An 18,043-nucleotide genomic window follows, 5' to 3' on the forward strand; every position below is an offset into this window, starting at 1 on the left:
GCGCTGTTGGCCAAAAACTTACATATAAGTCGCTTCATTGTATAAGTCACAGAGGTGTAAAAAGTACTGATATATCCTCAGTAGAAGTAACAAGTAATTCACACATAAACTACTAACTCAAGTACAAGTAAAAAGTAGCTCAATTAAACAGTATTCAAAGTCAAAGTTACTAATTACTTTCACCCCCACAGTTATTGTTGGTTCCCTTACATACAGTAAACATATCAGTAGAAACCAAAAAGTGAAAAAAATGAATCTTTCATAATTGGAATCTAATTTATTTTCCACCAAGGCATCTGTATTAAATAAAAGGTTTGTCAAAATGTAAATTAAAAAATAAATAAATAAATAATGGCCGTCTGCTGGGTCTCGCGCAGGGGGCTCTCTGGGCCCTCCCCTCGGTGGTGGTTGGTGCTTGGGTATGGGTGGGTGGATGGGGGCGGGATGCTGGCGGGGGGCCTTATGTGTTGGTGGTTGGGGTCGGTGGCGGGATGCGCTGGGTGCTCGGCTGCTTGGGGCTTCTTTGGATGTGTGTGTGTGGGGCTGTGGCTGCCTCTCGGCCTGGGATCTTAAGGGCGTCTGGGGGGCTGCTCGGCCGTGGGGGGATGGCTGGGGGCTCCCTGGCCCCCGCTCTTTCTGCTGGCCTGGCTGCATCTGCAGGCCCGGGGCAGTTCCTGGGTTTGCAGTAGCGGTTTTGCACATATACTGGTCTACGATGCACTAGCACGCCTTGGGTTGTGGATAAAACTCAAACTGGTTTAACTTTAGATGCGTTAATCCAAAATACCTGCTTTGGGTATTTCCACTCATTCGTTCCCCCTGTCCACAGCCACCGGCTTGATTGCACAACATAATAAGCACAATATGTTCTACAGAGTCACATCTCACCCTCACTGTGGATAGTCTATTCTTTCCCACCCTTTCTATTTCCTACCTTGAGTCTCTCCTCCCTGCTCCCCCCCCTCCCCCTCCCCTTAGGTGTAACACTGCTCTCCCTTTTTATATCCTCCCTATAATAAAAGATTTCTTACCCTTCCTTAGGGAGGGCTGGTGATGGTCACAATTAAGCAATACATTAAAATCTATTTATTTTATTGCAATAACAAAACATGCATTGCTGTCTCATAATGATTGCACTTCTTGTAGTGTTGACCTTTGACAGCATGTGCAGACAAGGAAAAAAAAAAAAATCTGGTTGGTCGGCTATGATGTGATGCATTTGTTGTTGTCTAGTCATTTCATTTTTTGTAGTTTCACAATGTCTGTTGATCATTTTAAAACAGAAAATAATTTACTCAGTAGCGGTTGGTGTAGAAATGTAATAAACTACTTCTTTTAAAACGCACTTGTACAAATAAAATTAGTGATTTAGAAATATACTAAAGTACGAGTACCCATCAAGGCAACATTTTTAAATGAAAAAGGCATGACTTATATTACAGATATTACAACAGATACACACTTTCACTGTGTGTATCACTGTCACTGTGTGTATCGCTGTCACTGTGTGTATCACTGTGTGTGTAACTGTGTATCACTGCGTGTATCACTGTCACTGTGTGTGTCACTGTGTATATCACTTTCACTGTGTGTATCGCTGTCACTGTGTGTATCACTGTGTGTGTAACTGTGTATCACTGCGTGTATCACTGTCACTGTGTGTGTCACTGTGTATATCACTTTCACTGTGTGTATCGCTGTCACTGTGTGTATCACTGTGTGTATCGCTGTCACTGTGTGTATCACTGTCACTGTGTGTGTCACTGTGTATATCACTTTCACTGTGTGTATCGCTGTCACTGTGTGTATCGCTGTCACTGTGTGTGTAACTGTGTGTATCACTGTGTGTGTCACTGTGTGTATCACTTTCACTGTGTGTATCACTGTCACTGTGTGTATCGCTGTATATCACTGTCACTGTGTGTATCATTGTGTGTATCACTGTGTGTGTAACTGTGTGTATCACTGTGTGTAACTGTGTGTATCACTGTGTGTAACTGTGTGTATCACTGTGTGTAATTGTGTGTATCACTGTGTAAAACAGCTGAGCTACAAACAATAATTATTTGTTAGTTTTTCATCTTTTGACCACATGTTAAAATGGCACCTATATTTAGTACCAGCGGGCCCAGGAATGAGGTGGATCACAGTGACAATAGAATAAATCAGCTCCATTCTGTCTGAATGTATTTCACAATGTCTTTGTTTTATATTATAATGAGATTAGCCTTTGACCCTAAATATGCTGGGATGGATGATGATGTATTGTTTTCACAGACTCCTACTCTCACCTCTAGTCAGCATGGCAGTGAGGACGATGTCACAGGCCCAGATATCAGCAGATTAAGCTCTGTACTCTGATTGGCTGAGAAGCTCTGGGGCCACATATGGAAGCGTCCCACAGAGGCGACTCAGTAGACTAGTGTTGTGGTGGTCAAGACCGGTCTTGGTCTCGAGACCGGTCTCGAGACCAAATTTTAAAGGTCTTGGTCTTGTCTCGGACTCTGAAGCATTTTGACTCGGTCTTGTCTTGGACTCGGGCTGCCCGGACTCGGAATTTTCCGTCAAGACCGTTCGAGACCAGCACTAATTCCTGCTATTTTTAAAATTTTTTATAATGTGATAATAACACGGAGAAGAACGGGATAAAACAATCCTTTAGTCATTATTTAATCCACCCCGTATAATGACCACAACCTCCCTTAATGTGACTGAGTGACGTGTGTGACACTCACACGTGTGGCTATGGTGTCAGTTTGGACCGCGGAGCGCAAGGGAGAAATGAACTAATCACCGGTAAAAATCCCAGTAAAACTCCTGAAAACAATCACCAGTAATAAATATTATCTCCCTGGTAAAGACAGTAGCTCTAATAACTGGTAAAATGATAAACTGGTGATATTACAGCCTGTGAAGGCTGGATAGGGGACGCACTTACTCTGCCTCTGGGTCCTAGTGCCAGCAGAGCGGTGAAGCCTGTTCTGTTTACCGTGTTTACTGAGGTCCGTGTGTGTTTAATAAGTCTGTGTGTGTGTTTAATAAGTCTGTGTGTGTTTAATAAGTCTGTGTGTGTCCGTGTGAAAGTCTGCATGTTTATGCATCTGTCCATCCACTCTTTTCATTATATCCATGTGTTTTAAGGCTTTATTACATAATATCAGCTGTAGTCCGGGCCGCCGCCATCTTGATTTATGTCGTCACCAGCGCGTCATCGCCGCAGAGTTGCACTCAAATAATATTAAATATTTTTAAAGTGGTGGTTTTTTTGTGTCTTTAGACTCCAATTACATGTATGTATATAATGTTCCCCACAATATAAACAGGTTCAAAATATAATTATTTTTTATAGTTTCTGTTTCCACTGTATCCAGAATAATAATAATTTTATATATATATGTATAATAACTATTGATTAATTTGTTACATGACTTTTCCAGGGTTTGTTTGTTTTATTTAGTTTCACATCTACCTGTAGCTCTATGTTTTTTGCACTGCTGACAACTTGTTTGTAGTTTTATTTCAGAAAGTTTCACTTTTACAGTTACAGTTGGAAATCTTTGTGAATTGAATATCCAGTTATATTACAGTAACCAAATTAAACTATATCAACTAAGTGAATTAATAAAAATAACCTGTGTAAAGGCTTTTTCAAACTAAAATCTTATCTTGTGAAATCTGTGACCTGTTAAACCTGAACAACTGAAAGAATCAGAATCAAGAATCATTATTTCTTGGCAGAAATGCTTTTAAACACCTGCTGTACATTCAGCTGACATAAAAATCTTGTTTTCAAATATGTAGAATAATTGTGAATGTATCAGTAGCAGTAGTAGTTTTAATATTTTAGTAAATTTTTTGCAGGCACCTTTTTTGTCCGTCAAATGTATTTAAAATAAACTAAAATTAAAGAGAGAATGTTATTTAACTGTTGAACCTTGCCATAATTTTATTTATTTATTTATTTTTTTAAATTGAAAAAAAAAATGTTTATGGTCTTGGTCTTGACTCGGTCTCGGCTCCCGAAAGTCTTGGTCTTGTCTTGGTCTCGGTGCATTCTGGTCTCGGGCAAGTCTTGGTCTCGGATAGTGCGGTCTTGAACACAACACTACAGTAGACGCTCTCACTCTTTGAAACAAAACATGGTAGCGAGGCTGAAGTCGGTGAGCTTTAGATTATCAAAAAAACAAGATAGAATTTATAAAGAAAATCTTTAGAATGTTCCAGTAAACTCAGGTCTGACCTCATCGTTATCGTTCAGCAGAATGTTCTCTGGTTTATGTCACTGTGTGTGATACCGACACCGTGATGGTTCTTCTGTAAGAATAATAAAACAGAACTATGATTTACATAACTGAACCTTATGCACTTTAACAATGACAGATGTTTGAAACCTGTGTGTGTCTCTGCCATCCCAACATCTGGCTCTTTAAATAATAATAATAAAAAAAAAACTATCACAAAACAACAAAGGCTAAAGTCAGGTTAGAATAAACTTATCAGTAAAGAGACAAAATGATACATTTAGTTTAGGTTTATTCACCGAAATGGTTTTATCCACTAATAGAGACAATTAAAAGAATGATAAATGTGTCCTAATCAAGTGTCGGATTATCTGCATCTAAAATATACATTGTAGAAAAAAAGTTGGTTTAAAAAACAAAACAAAAAAAAACCTTCAAAATCATCACAAAAAATCTTTAAAAAAAATAAAAATAGCAAAAATTAAAAGAAAAATCTAAAAAAAAAAACACCCCAAAAAACTAAAAATTGTAAAAATATTTTGAAAAGAACAAAAATAATAAAAATATACATAAAAAACAAAATATGACAAAAAACCTAAAAAATCTTAAATAAAAAAAATTTAAAAATCTAAACCCCCTCACAAATTAAAAATGACAGAAAAACAACAGAAACTCACAAACTCCACATAATACTAAAAATTGTAAAAACACAAAATAAAAAAGCAAAACAAACAAAACGTGTAAAAAAACAAAATGACAAAATAACTCAGTCTATATATAGGCTTATTGTGCACTTTTAAAATATAATTGTTTTTATTGGATTCATTGATGTTATTTTTTAGGGTTTTTTAATTTAGTTTTTATTTATTTTATTCAATTGTAGAATATTCTTTCTTTTCAGATTAAAGCTTCACTACCTGATTCTTGAACCAAACCGTGAATCCCACCCCCCACTCTGATAATCCCTCCCAGTCTCCTCCTCTCACGGAAGTGTACAAAATGGCACAATAGAGCTGAACGTGCACTACCAGTAAAACACGTCGCTACGCAAAAGGATGCACATAAAATATAGTAAAATGGAACATTAGATTACCTGTCTAGAAGGAAAACAGCCGCTTGTGCGTTCAAAGTTGGTCCAAGACTGAAAACAAGTTTGCACCGTGCACACGCTTCACTATATATCACAGCAGCCAATGAGGAGGCTCCTTCGTGGGCTCTGCTCACCCCTCCTTTCTCTAAATCCTGTGATTGAAGCTGGAGGGGGTGACCGCCAACATTTTGTCTTCTAGGGTTTTATTAACTAAATAATTAATTATAACAGACTGGACGCAGACGTATGATTTTTTTCATAAATTTTTACTATATACTATGTGATGCTAATAGGAATCTTTTTTTTAATTAAAGAAAATAATTTGAGTACCCCAGCTTTAAAGCTCATGTAACCCATTGGTCAATAATAAATGGGCCAGTTTTTCTCATACCTACTGTTTGCTACTGTTCACTTAATCAAGCCTTTTCTAACATTCCACACTATAAAATGTAATATTGTGGCTGAGATGAAGTGAAACACAATACAAACAATCTAGAGGAGACTAAAGATGCAGCAGGTCTATGTGTTACTGATTGGGTCAAACAGCTGTCCTCCACTGCAGTACTCCAGGAACAGATAAACCATCAGCCCTTCTTTCTGATGACCAAATAATCGGACCATGTTTGGGTGGTTTAGCACTTGAAAGAGCAGAAAATATCAATAGAGATAATAAAGTACAGTAATACACAGTCAGTGTCATTGTCTGGCAATAAGTTGGCAGAACTACAAAGAAAACTATTTGTTTAAGAACATATTTGCTCCGCTTACTTTTCCTGCACTTTAGTTTTTAATTCTTTTTGGCAGAATTTTGTTACGTTGTCATGGTGATTGCTTACAAGACTTTAATATGAATTCATGCTTTATTTTCCTTTATCCCAATATCCTTTAGGCAATGTACGTATATCTGATATTGTTTAATAGAACACTTTACATTGATTTATTGATTATGTTTGTTGAAAAATACATGAGAAGAGGACCTTGAAAAAAATAGCAAATTAAATCACAATCACCATATTGAGAAAAAAAATAATAATCACAATTAGATTATTTTCCAAAAATATTCATCCCTTGCTCGCATTAGGAAAACCTTACATTATTAGCAGCATCGTGACCAACTCACCTTGTGAACACAAACCTCCTCCTTCACATTGTCTGCACATTCTTTGGTTTGTGAGGTGTTGATCACTTTCACAGTGACCTCCTCCTCCATCTGTCTGTTACCCAGCATTCACTCTGACAAACACCAGAAAAAAAAAAAAAACACAGATCAGGCAAGATGAGCAAGGAAATGAAAATATTGTATTTTATTTCCTCCAACACAAATACTGGAGGGCTGTTTGTTTTTGTAGAATGTCACACTGATGACAGGAGGTGGTTCTAATTTTAGACTGGCATTCATTTTCACTTTCTTTGTGTCCTTGTCTTTGCAAGAAAATACGTTTTTTTTGTCATCAATAGGTACATATTTTCAATTTAAAAAATAAAAGAGAACATTTTTACATCAGTGCAGGAACAATTAGTATAAACTGGCCAATCATGGACATGACATATTGTGAATGTGGTTACGTTTGCAAAAATAATCATGAAATATGGTGAAAAAAGGTTAAAAATGACAATATTGGGTCAACATATGCAACAATAGGTGGAAAAGTGGTGTACAGGGTTTAAAGTGCTAAAAATGTCTTGAAATCAGAACAAATGGGCAGAAAAGGCATGAAATTTGATGAAGTGATAAAAATGGGGATAATGTAGCAAAAATACATTAAAAGGAGCAAAAATATGGCAAGAAAAAATTGATGAAAATAGGTTAAAATATGGTGAGTTTGGTGTAGTTGTAGAAAAAGGGTAAAAATAAGCAAAAATGGTCTCAAATTGTTCAGAAAATTAACCCTAAACCTTTTTACTTGTACTTGAGTTTTGTATGTATGATAGATTATTTTATTGTCATTCAACATAACATCAGAGATGAACTGCAGAACTAACTTGCGTTGCATTGAGCCACAACAAAATACAAGAATAAAAAGAATAAAAACCAGGAGTACAATTTCAATCAAATAACAGTACTTCTACTTGAGTAGATAATGAGTATTTTTACACCTGTGATGGTGGGAAAGGCAGAGAGTGGTGAAAAAAAGAATAATTCTTACTCTCCATGAACTCCTTCTCCTAAAGTCTGGACCAGGTCCTAGTCCTGGACCAAAGGCACCACCATGCTGAGGACAGAAGGACAGCCTGAGGTAGACTGACACACTTCATATACACACTTCATATGAGAGCAGAGCTCTTCTTCTTCTTCTTCTTCTTCTTCTTCTTCTTCTTCTTCTTCTTCTTCTTCTTCTTCTTCTTCTTCTTCTTCTTCTTCTTCTTCTTCTTCTTCTTCTTCTTCTTCTTCTTCTTCTTCTTCTTCTTCTTCTTCTTCATCTTCTTGTGTGAGGAGTGATATTGATAGTTTATATTTGTGTGTTGTCACTTTTCTCGTTTTTCTTTTTTGTTGGTGTGTCTTTTTTTTTGTCGGCCGGCTTTGCCTGGGTGACGGGCCACTCAGATGCCGTCATGGCTTAGGGAGGTAGAGCAGGTACAACTGTTAGTGGAGAGTGTTATTACTGTTAACAGGTTGTTTGAGCAGGTCACGCCGCTGTTGCAGCCTGCGTCTAAAATCACGCTGTCAAACGTGCCACCGTTTATCAGTGATGAGTTCCTGGTGAGAAAGCTGTCACGCCACGGTAAAGTGGTGTCGCCCATCAGGAAGACGTTGTCAGGGTGTAAGTCACCGTTACTGAAACACGTTGTCTCTCATCGCCGCCAACTTTCCATGATCCTCAATAACAGGTTGGAGGAATTTAATTATCGGTTCATTGTGAAGATTGATGGCTTTGATTATATGTTGTTTTGCTACCTCTTCCCAGTTAAAGTGTTTCAGCTGTGGGGTGGAGGGACACCTCATTAGAGCATGTCCTGATCGTGCAGGTGGAGCTGCGCACGTCTCGGCCATACCGGTCGTAGCGGCCGAGCCTCGGGGGCCTGGCCGACGAGGCGGCTACCGCTGCCTCTACTTCCGGGCAGCCCGGTCAAACTGCGGGGCGAGGAGACGTTGAAAGGGGTTTGGAGCATCACGTGGAGGAGAGATCGGGTGTCGATGATGGTACTGAGGTGTTGGGTGAGGTGGAGAGTGAAACGGGTAAGGATGATGATAAGGAACTGGAGGTCACTGAGATAAGGGGGGAGATGGGTCGAGACAACAGAGAGGCAGGTGAGCAGGGGGAGAATGTAAAGGTGATTGATGAGATGATTGTTGAGCTTAGTGAGACTGGTGGGGCTGTGGGTGGCCTGGTGGAGAGGGAGGAGGCAGGTGAAGTTGGTGAGACGGGGAGAGCGGTGGAGGGTGTGCGTGAGGAGCGCACAGTTACTGAGGCTATGGTGCCTATAGATGAAGGTGTGTCAGAGGGTGCTCCTGTAGTGGAGCGGCTTAGTCAGCACAGGAGTGTACTGCCAGTGCTGCTGCTGCTGTGTGCAGCGCTGGACGGGTGAGGGCAGAGGTGAGTGAAGCAGTCAGCAGTGACAGTGATGAGTGTGTGTCTGACAGTAGTGATGTTTCTTACACTCACAATGTGATATCCACACAATGTCACGATGGGGTTTTATTTTGGAGGGCAGGCAGGAGATCGTGGACTCCCTTCCAGCAGCTTTCTCCTGCTGATTGGCCTCCAGCTGCAATTGATTAGCTGGGAATAAATGTGGAGGCTTGGGTTCACTTGAGTGCTGGGACATTGCTACTTGCTTCAGGCTGTGACTATGGTTCTTGGGTTTACTTTTTGTTGTTTTTCTCTTTTGCCTCCCTGGACTGACCATGCCTGTGACTACAATAAATTCTGGTAAAATGCACCTGAGCTTCGCCTCCGTCCCTGCATTTGGGTCTGCACCCACACATGCCCGTGACAGAATGTCCCAGCCCACAGCAGACCCAGCGGGACCTTCGGTGGATTTGGCTGAGATGGACCTGGCAGAAAGAACTGCCTATTGGCAGAGCTACCTTCTGGAGGCGAGGGAAGATCTGTGGTATGGATGGGAGGACGAGCCTGTTAGGGATCCCTACTGGGGAACTCGACTGGCTTTGGGAGGACCCCGGAGCCTACAACGAGGTAAAGGTCGGTCGAGAAGGAAGGGTCAGCCCCGCCAGTCTCCTAGCTCCCAGGCTAGCATCCCTGTTTTACCTAGCTCTCAGGCTAGTGTCCCTGTTTTACCTAGCTCTCAGGCTAGCGTCCCTGTTTCACCTAGCTCTCAGGCTAGCGTCCCTGTTTCTCCTAGCTCCCAGGCTAGCGTCCCTGTGTCTCCTAGCTCCCAGGCTAGCGTTCCTGTTTCTCCTAGCTCCCAGGCTAGCGTTCCTGTTTCTCCTAGCTCCCAGGCTAGCGTTCCTGTTTCTCCTAGCTCCCAGGCTAGCGTTCCTGTTTCTCCTAGCTCCCAGGCTAGCGTTCCTGTTTCTCCTAGCTCCCAGGCTAGCGTTCCTGTGTCTCCTAGCTCCCAGGCTAGCGTTCCTGTGTCTCCTATTTCCCAGGCTAGCGTTCCTGTGTCTCCTAGCTCCCAGGCTAGCGTTCCTGTTTCTCCTACATCCCAGGCTAGCGTTCCTGTTTCTCCTAGCTCCCAGGCTAGCGTTCCTGTTTCTCCTAGCTCCCAGGCTAGCGTTCCTGTGTCTCCTAGCTCCCAGGCTAGCGTTCCTGTGTCTCCTAGCTCCCGGGCTAGCGTTCCTGTGTCTCCTAGCTCCCGGGCTAGCGTTCCTGTGTCTCCTAGCTCCCAGGCTAGCGTTCCTGTGTCTCCTAGCTCCCGGGCTAGCGTTCCTGTGTCTCCTAGCTCCCGGGCTAGCGTTCCTGTGTCTCCTAGCTCCCGGGCTGGCGTTCCTGTGTCTCCTAGCTCACGGGCTGGCGTTCCTGTGTCTCCTAGCTCCCGGGCTAGCGTTCCTGTGTCTCCTAGCTCCCGGGCTAGCGTTCCTGTGTCCCCTAGCTCCCAGGCTATCGTTCCTGTGTCCCCTAGCTGTCAGGCTAGCGTTCCAGTCCCAGCTCCCCGCACCCGGCCGCCGCCTGCCCTGCCGCCAGTCCCGGCTCCACGCACCCGGCCGCCGCCTGCCCTGCCGCCCCGCACCCGGCCGCCGCCTGCCCTGCCGCCAGTCCCGGCTCCCCGCACCAGGCCGCCGCCTGCCCAGCCGCCAGTCCCGGCTCCCCGCACCAGGCCGCCAACGTCGCCGCCAGTGCCGGCTCCCCGCACCAGGCCGCCAACTCCCAGCTTTCCCGGCCCGTCTGAGCCCTTTTCGCCGGAGGTCTCCCCGTCTGCCTCGTCTGAGCCCTCTTCGCCGGAGGTCTCCCCGTCTGCCTCGTCTGAGCCCTCTTCGCCGGAGGTCTCCCCGTCTGCCTCGTCTGAGCCCTCTTCGCCGGAGGTCTTCCCGTCTGCCTCGTCTGAGCCCTCTTCGCCCGGCCCGCCGGAGGTCTTCCCGTCTGCCTCGCCGGCTCCGCCTCAGGGGAGGCCGCAGGACTCCTGGTCCCCTGCTCCGCCTCAGGGGAGGCCGCCGGACTCCTGGTCCCCTGCTCCGCCTCAGGGGAGGCCGCCGGACTCCTGGTCCCCTGCTCCGCCGGCTCCGCCTCAGGGGAGGCCGCCGGACTCCTGGCCCCCTGCTCCGCCGGTTCCGCCTCATGGGAGGCCGCCGGACTCCTGGTCCCCTGCTCCGCCGGCTCCGCCTCAGGGGAGGCCGCCGGACTCCTGGCCCCCTGCTCCGCCGGCTCCGCCTCATGGGAGGCCGCCGGACTCCTGGCCCCCTGCTCCGCCGGCTCCGCCTCATGGGAGGCCGCCGGACTCCTGGCCCCCTGCTCCGCCGGCTCCGCCTCATGGGAGGCCGCCGGACTCCTGGTTCCCCTGCCTGCTTGCCTCGCCGGCTCCGCCTCATGGGAGGCCGCCGGACTCCTGGTCGCCTGTCTCGCCGGCTCCGCCTCATGGGAGGCCGCCGGACTCCTGGTCTCCAGCTTCGCCGGCCCCACCTCAAGGGAGGCTGCCTTAACTAAGTTTCGACCCTCCTCCGGGCCCCCCTCCGCCGACCCTGGTTTGGTGTTTATATGGGTTGATTTTTGGTTTTGGAGCATTTGGAACCCGCTCCTTAAGGGGGGGCTATGTCACGATGGGGTTTTATTTTGGAGGGCAGGCAGGAGATCGTGGACTCCCTTCCAGCAGCTTTCTGCTGCTGATTGGCCTCCAGCTGCAATTGATTAGCTGGGTATAAATGTGGAGGCTTGGGTTCACTTGAGTGCTGGGACATTGCTACTTGCTTCGGGCTGTGACTATGGTTCTTGGGTTTACTTTTTGTTGTTTTTCTCGTTTGCCTCCCTGGACTGACCATGCCTGTGACTACAATAAATTCTGGTAAAATGCACCTGAGCTTCGCCTCCGTCCCTGCATTTGGGTCTGCACCCACACATGCCCGTGACACACACTGGTCTTTGTTAATATTTATGCTCCAACAAACGGTTCAGAGAGGAAGAGCTTTTTAGAAATAGTTAAAGCGAGGTTGGATCGCTGTGGCCTGGAGGAGTTTTTATTCTTGGGTGGGGATTTTAACTGTACTGAATTTGAGTTTTTAGATCGTAATCATGCAGAGCCACACCCGGCTTCCCAGCGCGTTCTGAGACAGCTGATCAGCACGCATGGCCTCGTGGATGTGTGGAGGAGGGTACACGCAGACTGCAGACATATACTTGGTCCCACCTGACAGAAAACAGGATATCATCAGCCAGGCTTGATCGTTTTTACTGTTTTAAACACCATTTTAATGTTTTTAAGCGCCAGCTGGTTTTACTGATCATTGTTTGGTTTTGTGTCACTTTGCAATAAAAAACATTTTACCATGGAGTGTGTACTGGCATTTTAACTCAAGTTTGACATTTGATAAAGGTTTTAGTGAGATTTTTAGGTTTTTTTGGAACACCTTTAGACGTAGGAAAGCTGAGTTTAAATGTCTTTAGCAGTGGTGGGACTATAGCAAGACGGAGATTAAACTCTTGTGCCAGCAGCAAACACTCAATGCCACACGTGATGCCTGTGGGTCTATAAAGGACCTGGAGACTGAGATTGTGGAGTTAGAAACTAGTTCTTCCTCTGGAAATCAGGGGGGCATTGAAACCCTCATATTAAGATTAGTTTAGGACACACCTACATAAGGTATAATACTTTCATACAATGTTACGGTTACCCTGATGTTTGTATGATCATGCATATAAAATTGTATTCTAAGAATGTCATATTTATAAATAGTGCAAAAAGTTTTTTAAATATACATAGTCTATATTTTCTATATTTTTTTATATTTGTATATAGTAGTGTATATATTTTTGTATATATTTATATAGTTAGTACACATGGCAACTGTAAATATATGCGAAACAAATGTCCACTCGCCTACACTGAAATGTATCATGTGACCACCCTGTCCAATCATGTACACTATAAAAACAGGTGTGCCAGAAAGTTACAACCTATGTCTGATGAAGGGCGGTCAGCCCAAAACGTCACGTCTTTTGGTGTTTATTAAAAACTGAATTTGGGAGCAAACTATGCAGTGGTGCGGACCTTCGTTCCTTTATAGCTACTTTGAACCAGGTTTGAACCATAAGCCTGGCTCTACTGAGAACACTTTGATGAAATACCCCCTGGTCCAGGACCTGGAGAGGGAAACCAGGTGCAGTGGACTTCAGTTCTCGCTCTAACTTCCCGTAAATATCCAAATATCTCACAAACAGAACAAGATTTTTATTGAAAAACGCTGCTTATTTGGTTTTTCTGTATTTATGTTTTGGTTTTAAATCAGTAAAACAAAATAACCACTGTTTATTTGTTACTATGATTTAGTTTTAAAATGTAATAACCACAAAACGAAGGGTACACAGATAATAACCGTCTTTAGCCTGTTTTTATGAATATTTATGTCACTGTGTGCATCACTTTCACTGTGTGTATCATTGTGTGTGTCACTGTGTATCACTGTGTGTATCACTGTGTGTATCACTTTCACTGTGTGTATCACTGTGTATCACTGCGTGTATCACTGTCACTGTGTGTGTAACTGTGTATATCACTTTCACTGTGTGTATCACTGTATATCACAGTCACTGTGTGTGTAACTGTGTGTATCACTGTGTGTGTCACAGTGTATATCACTTTCACTGTGTGTATCACTGTCACTGTATGTATCACTGTATGTATCACTGTGTGTATCACTGCGTGTATCACTACGTGTATCACTGTCACTGTGTGTGTAACTGTGTGTATCACTGTGTGTGTCACTGTGTATATCACTGTCACTGTGTGTATCGCTGTATATCACTTTCACTGTGTGTATCACTGTCACTGTGTGTATCACTGTGTGTATCACTGCGTGTATCACTTTCACTGTGTGTATCACTTTCACTGTGTGTATCACTGTATGTATCACTGTGTGTATCACTGCGTGTATCACTACGTGTATCACTGTCACTGTGTGTAACTGTGTGTATCACTGTGTGTGTCACTGTGTATATCACTGTCACTGTGTGTATCGCTGTATATCACTTTCACTGTGTGTATCACTGTGTGTATCACTGTGTGTATCACTGCGTGTATCACTTTCACTGTGTGTATCACTTTCACTGTGTGTATCACTGTATGTATCACTGTGTGTGTAACTGTGTGTATCACTGTATATCACTGTGTGTATCACTGTCACTGTGTTTATCACTGTGTGTATCACTGTGTGTGTAACTGTGAGTATCATTGTGTGTATCACTTTGTGTGTAACTGTGTGTATCACTGTGTGTAACTGTGTATCACTGTGTGTATCACTGTGTGTGTAACTGTGTGTGTAATTGTGTGTATCACTGTGTGTATCATTGTGTGTAACTGTGTGTATCACTGTGTGTATCACGGTGTGTAACTGTGTGTATCACTGTGTGTGTAACTGTGTGTATCACTGTGTGTGTAACTGTGTGTATCACTGTGTAAAACAGCTGAGCTACAAACAATAATTATTTGTTAGTTTTTCATCTTTTGACCACATGTTAAAATGGCACCTATATTTAGTACCAGCGGGCCCAGGAATGAGGTGGATCACAGTGACAATAGAATAAATCAGCTCCATTCTGTCTGAATGTATTTCACAATGTCTTTGTTTTATATTATAATGAGATTAGCCTTTGACCCTAAATATGCTGGGATGGATGATGATGTATTGTTTTCACAGACTCCTACTCTCACCTCTAGTCAGCATGGCAGTGAGGACGATGTCACAGGCCCAGATATCAGCAGATTAAGCTCTGTACTCTGATTGGCTGAGAAGCTCTGGGGCCACATATGGAAGCGTCCCACAGAGGCGACTCAGTAGACGCTCTCGCTCTTTGAAACAAAACATGGTAGCGAGGCTGAAGTCGGTGAGCTTCAGATTATCAAAAAAACAAGATAGAATTTATAAAGAAAATCTTTAGAATGTTCCAGTAAACTCAGGTCTGACCTCATCGTTATCGTTCAGCAGAATGTTCTCTGGTTTATGTCACTGTGTGTGATACCGACACCGTGATGGTTCTTCTGTAAGAATAATAAAACAGAACTATGATTTACATAACTGAACCTTATGCACTTTAACAATGACAGATGTTTGAAACCTGTGTGTGTCTCTGCCATCCCAACATCTGGCTCTTTAAATAATAATAATTAAAAAAAAAACTATCACAAAACAACAAAGGCTAAAGTCAGGTTAGAATAAACTTATCAGTAAAGAGACAAAATGATACATTTAGTTTAGGTTGATTCACCAAAATGGTTCTATCCACTAATAGAGGCAATTAAAAGAATGATAAATGTGTCCTAATCAAGTGTCAGATTATCTGCATCTAAAATATACATTGTAGAAAAAAAGTTGGTTTAAAAAACAAAACAAAAAAAACCTTCAAAATCATCACAAAAAATCTTTAAAAAAAATAAAAATAGCAAAAATTAAAAAAAAAAATCTAAAAAAAAAACACCCCAAAAAAACTAAAAATTGTAAAAATATTTTGAAAAGAACAAAAATGAAAAATCTTAAATACATTTTTTTTTTAAAAATCTAAACCCCCTCACAAATTAAAAATGACAGAAAAACAACAGAAACTCACAAACTCCACATAATACTAAAAATTATAAAAACAAAATAAAAAAGCAAAACAAACAAAACGTGTAAAAAACAAAATGACAAAATAACTCAGTCTATATATAGGCTTATTGTGCACTTTTAAAATATAATTGTTTTTATTGGATTCATTGATGTTATTTTTTAGGGTTCTTTAATTTAGTTTTTATTTATTTTATTCAATTGTAGAATATTCTTTCTTTTCAGATTAAAGCTTCACTACCTGATTCTTGAACCAAACCGTGAATCCCACCCCCCACTCTGATAATCCCTCCCAGTCTCCTCCTCTCACAGAAGTGTACAAAATGGCACAATAGAGCTGAACGTGCACTACCAGTAAAACACGTCGCTACGCAAAAGGATGCACATAAAATATAGTAAAATGGAACATTAGATTACCTGTCTAGAAGGAAAACAGCCGCTTGTGCGTCCAAAGTTGGTCCAAGACTGAAAACAAATTTGCACCGTGCACACGCTTCACTATATATCACAGCAGCCAATGAGGAGGCTCCTTCGTGGGCTCTGCTCACCCCTCCTTTCTCTAAATCCTGTGATTGAAGCTGGAGGGGGTGACCGCCAACATTTTGTCTTCCAGGGTTTTATTAACTAAATAATTAATTATAAGGCACAGACTGCACGCAGACGTACGATTTTTTCATAAATTATTACTTTTACTATATACCATATGATGCTAATAGGAATCTTTTTTTTAATTAAAGAAAATAATTTGAGTACCCCAGCTTTAAAGCTCATGTAACCCATTGGTCAATAATAAATGGGCCAGTTTTTCTCATACCTACTGTTTGCTACTGTTCACTTAATCAAGCCTTTTCTAACATTCCACACTACAAAATGTAATATTGTGGCTGAGATGAAGTGAAACACAATACAAACAATCTAGAGGAGACTAAAGATGCAGCAGGTCTATGTGTTACTGATTGGGTCAAACAGCTGTCCTCCACTGCAGTACTCCAGGAACAGATAAACCATCGGCCCTTCTTTCTGATGACCAAATAATCGGACCATGTTTGGGTGGTTTAGCACCTGAAAGAGCAGAAAATATCAATAGAGATAATAAAGTACAGTAATACACAGTCAGTGTCATTGTCTGGCAATAAGTTGGCAGAACTACAAAGAAAACTATTTGTTTAAGAACATATTTGCTCTGCTTACTTTTCCTGCACTTTAGTTTTTAATTCTTTTTGGCAGAATTTTGTTACGTTGTCATGGTGAATGCTTACAAGACTTTAATATGAATTCATGCTTTATTTTCCTTTATCCCAATATCCTTTAGGCAATGTATGTATAATACATCTGATATTGTTTAATAGAACACTTTACATTGATTTATTGATTATGTTTGTTGAAAAATACATGAGAAGAGGACCTTGAAAAAAATAGCAAATTAAATCACAATCACCATATTGAGAAAAAAAATAATAATCACAATTAGATTATTTTCCAAAAATATTCATCCCTTGCTCGCATTAGGAAAACCTTACATTATTAGCAGCATCGTGACCAACTCACCTTGTGAACACAAACCTCCTCCTTCACATTGTCTGCACATTCTATGGTCTGTGAGGTGTTGATCACTTTCACAGTGACCTCCTCCTCCATCTGTCTGTTACCCAGCATTCACTCTGACAAACACCAGAAAAAAAACAAAAACACAGATCAGGCAAGATGAGCAAGGAAATGAAAAGATTGTATTTTATTTCCTCCAACACAAATACTGGAGGGCTGTTTGTTTTTGTAGAATGTCACACTGATGACAGGAGGTGGTTCTAATTTTAGACTGACATTCATTTTCACTTTCTTTGTGTCCTTGTCTTTGCAAGAAAATACGTTTTTTTTTTGTCATCAATAGGTACATATTTTCAATTTAAAAAATAAAAGAGAACATTTTTACATCAGTGCAGGAACAATTAGTTTAAACTGGCCAATCATGGGCATGACATGTTGTGAATGTGGTTACGTTTGCAAAAATAATCATGAAATATGGTGAAAATAGGTTAAAAATGACAATATTGGGTCAACATATGCAACAATAGGTGGAAAAGTGGTGTACAGGGTTTAAAGTGCTGAAAATGTCTTGAAATCAGAACAAATGGGCAGAAAAGGCATGAAATTTGATGAAGTGATAAAAATGGGGATAATGTAGCAAAAATACATTAAAAGGAGCAAAAATATGGCAAGAAAAAAATTGATGAAAATAGGTTAAAATATGGTGAGTTTGGTGTAGTTGCAGAAAAAGGGTAAAAATAAGCAAAAATGGGCTCAAATTGTTCAGAAAATTAACCCTAAACCTTTTTACTTGTACTTGAGTTTTGTATGTATGATAGATTATTTTATTGTCATTCAACATAACATCAGAGATGAACTGCAGAACTAACTTGCGTTGCATTTAGCCACAACAAAATACAAGAATAAAAACCAGGAGAGAGAAGGATGCTGATAAATATATCAGTGCAAAGAGAGTATGTCCAACAGTTCTTAATAGGTAGATAGAATAAATAATATTAAGGTCTGTTTATGACTTAC

This window comes from Gouania willdenowi, unplaced genomic scaffold (assembly GCF_900634775.1).
Source record: "Gouania willdenowi unplaced genomic scaffold, fGouWil2.1 scaffold_179_arrow_ctg1, whole genome shotgun sequence".
In the NCBI taxonomy this organism is placed as follows: Eukaryota; Metazoa; Chordata; class Actinopteri; order Blenniiformes; family Gobiesocidae; genus Gouania; species Gouania willdenowi.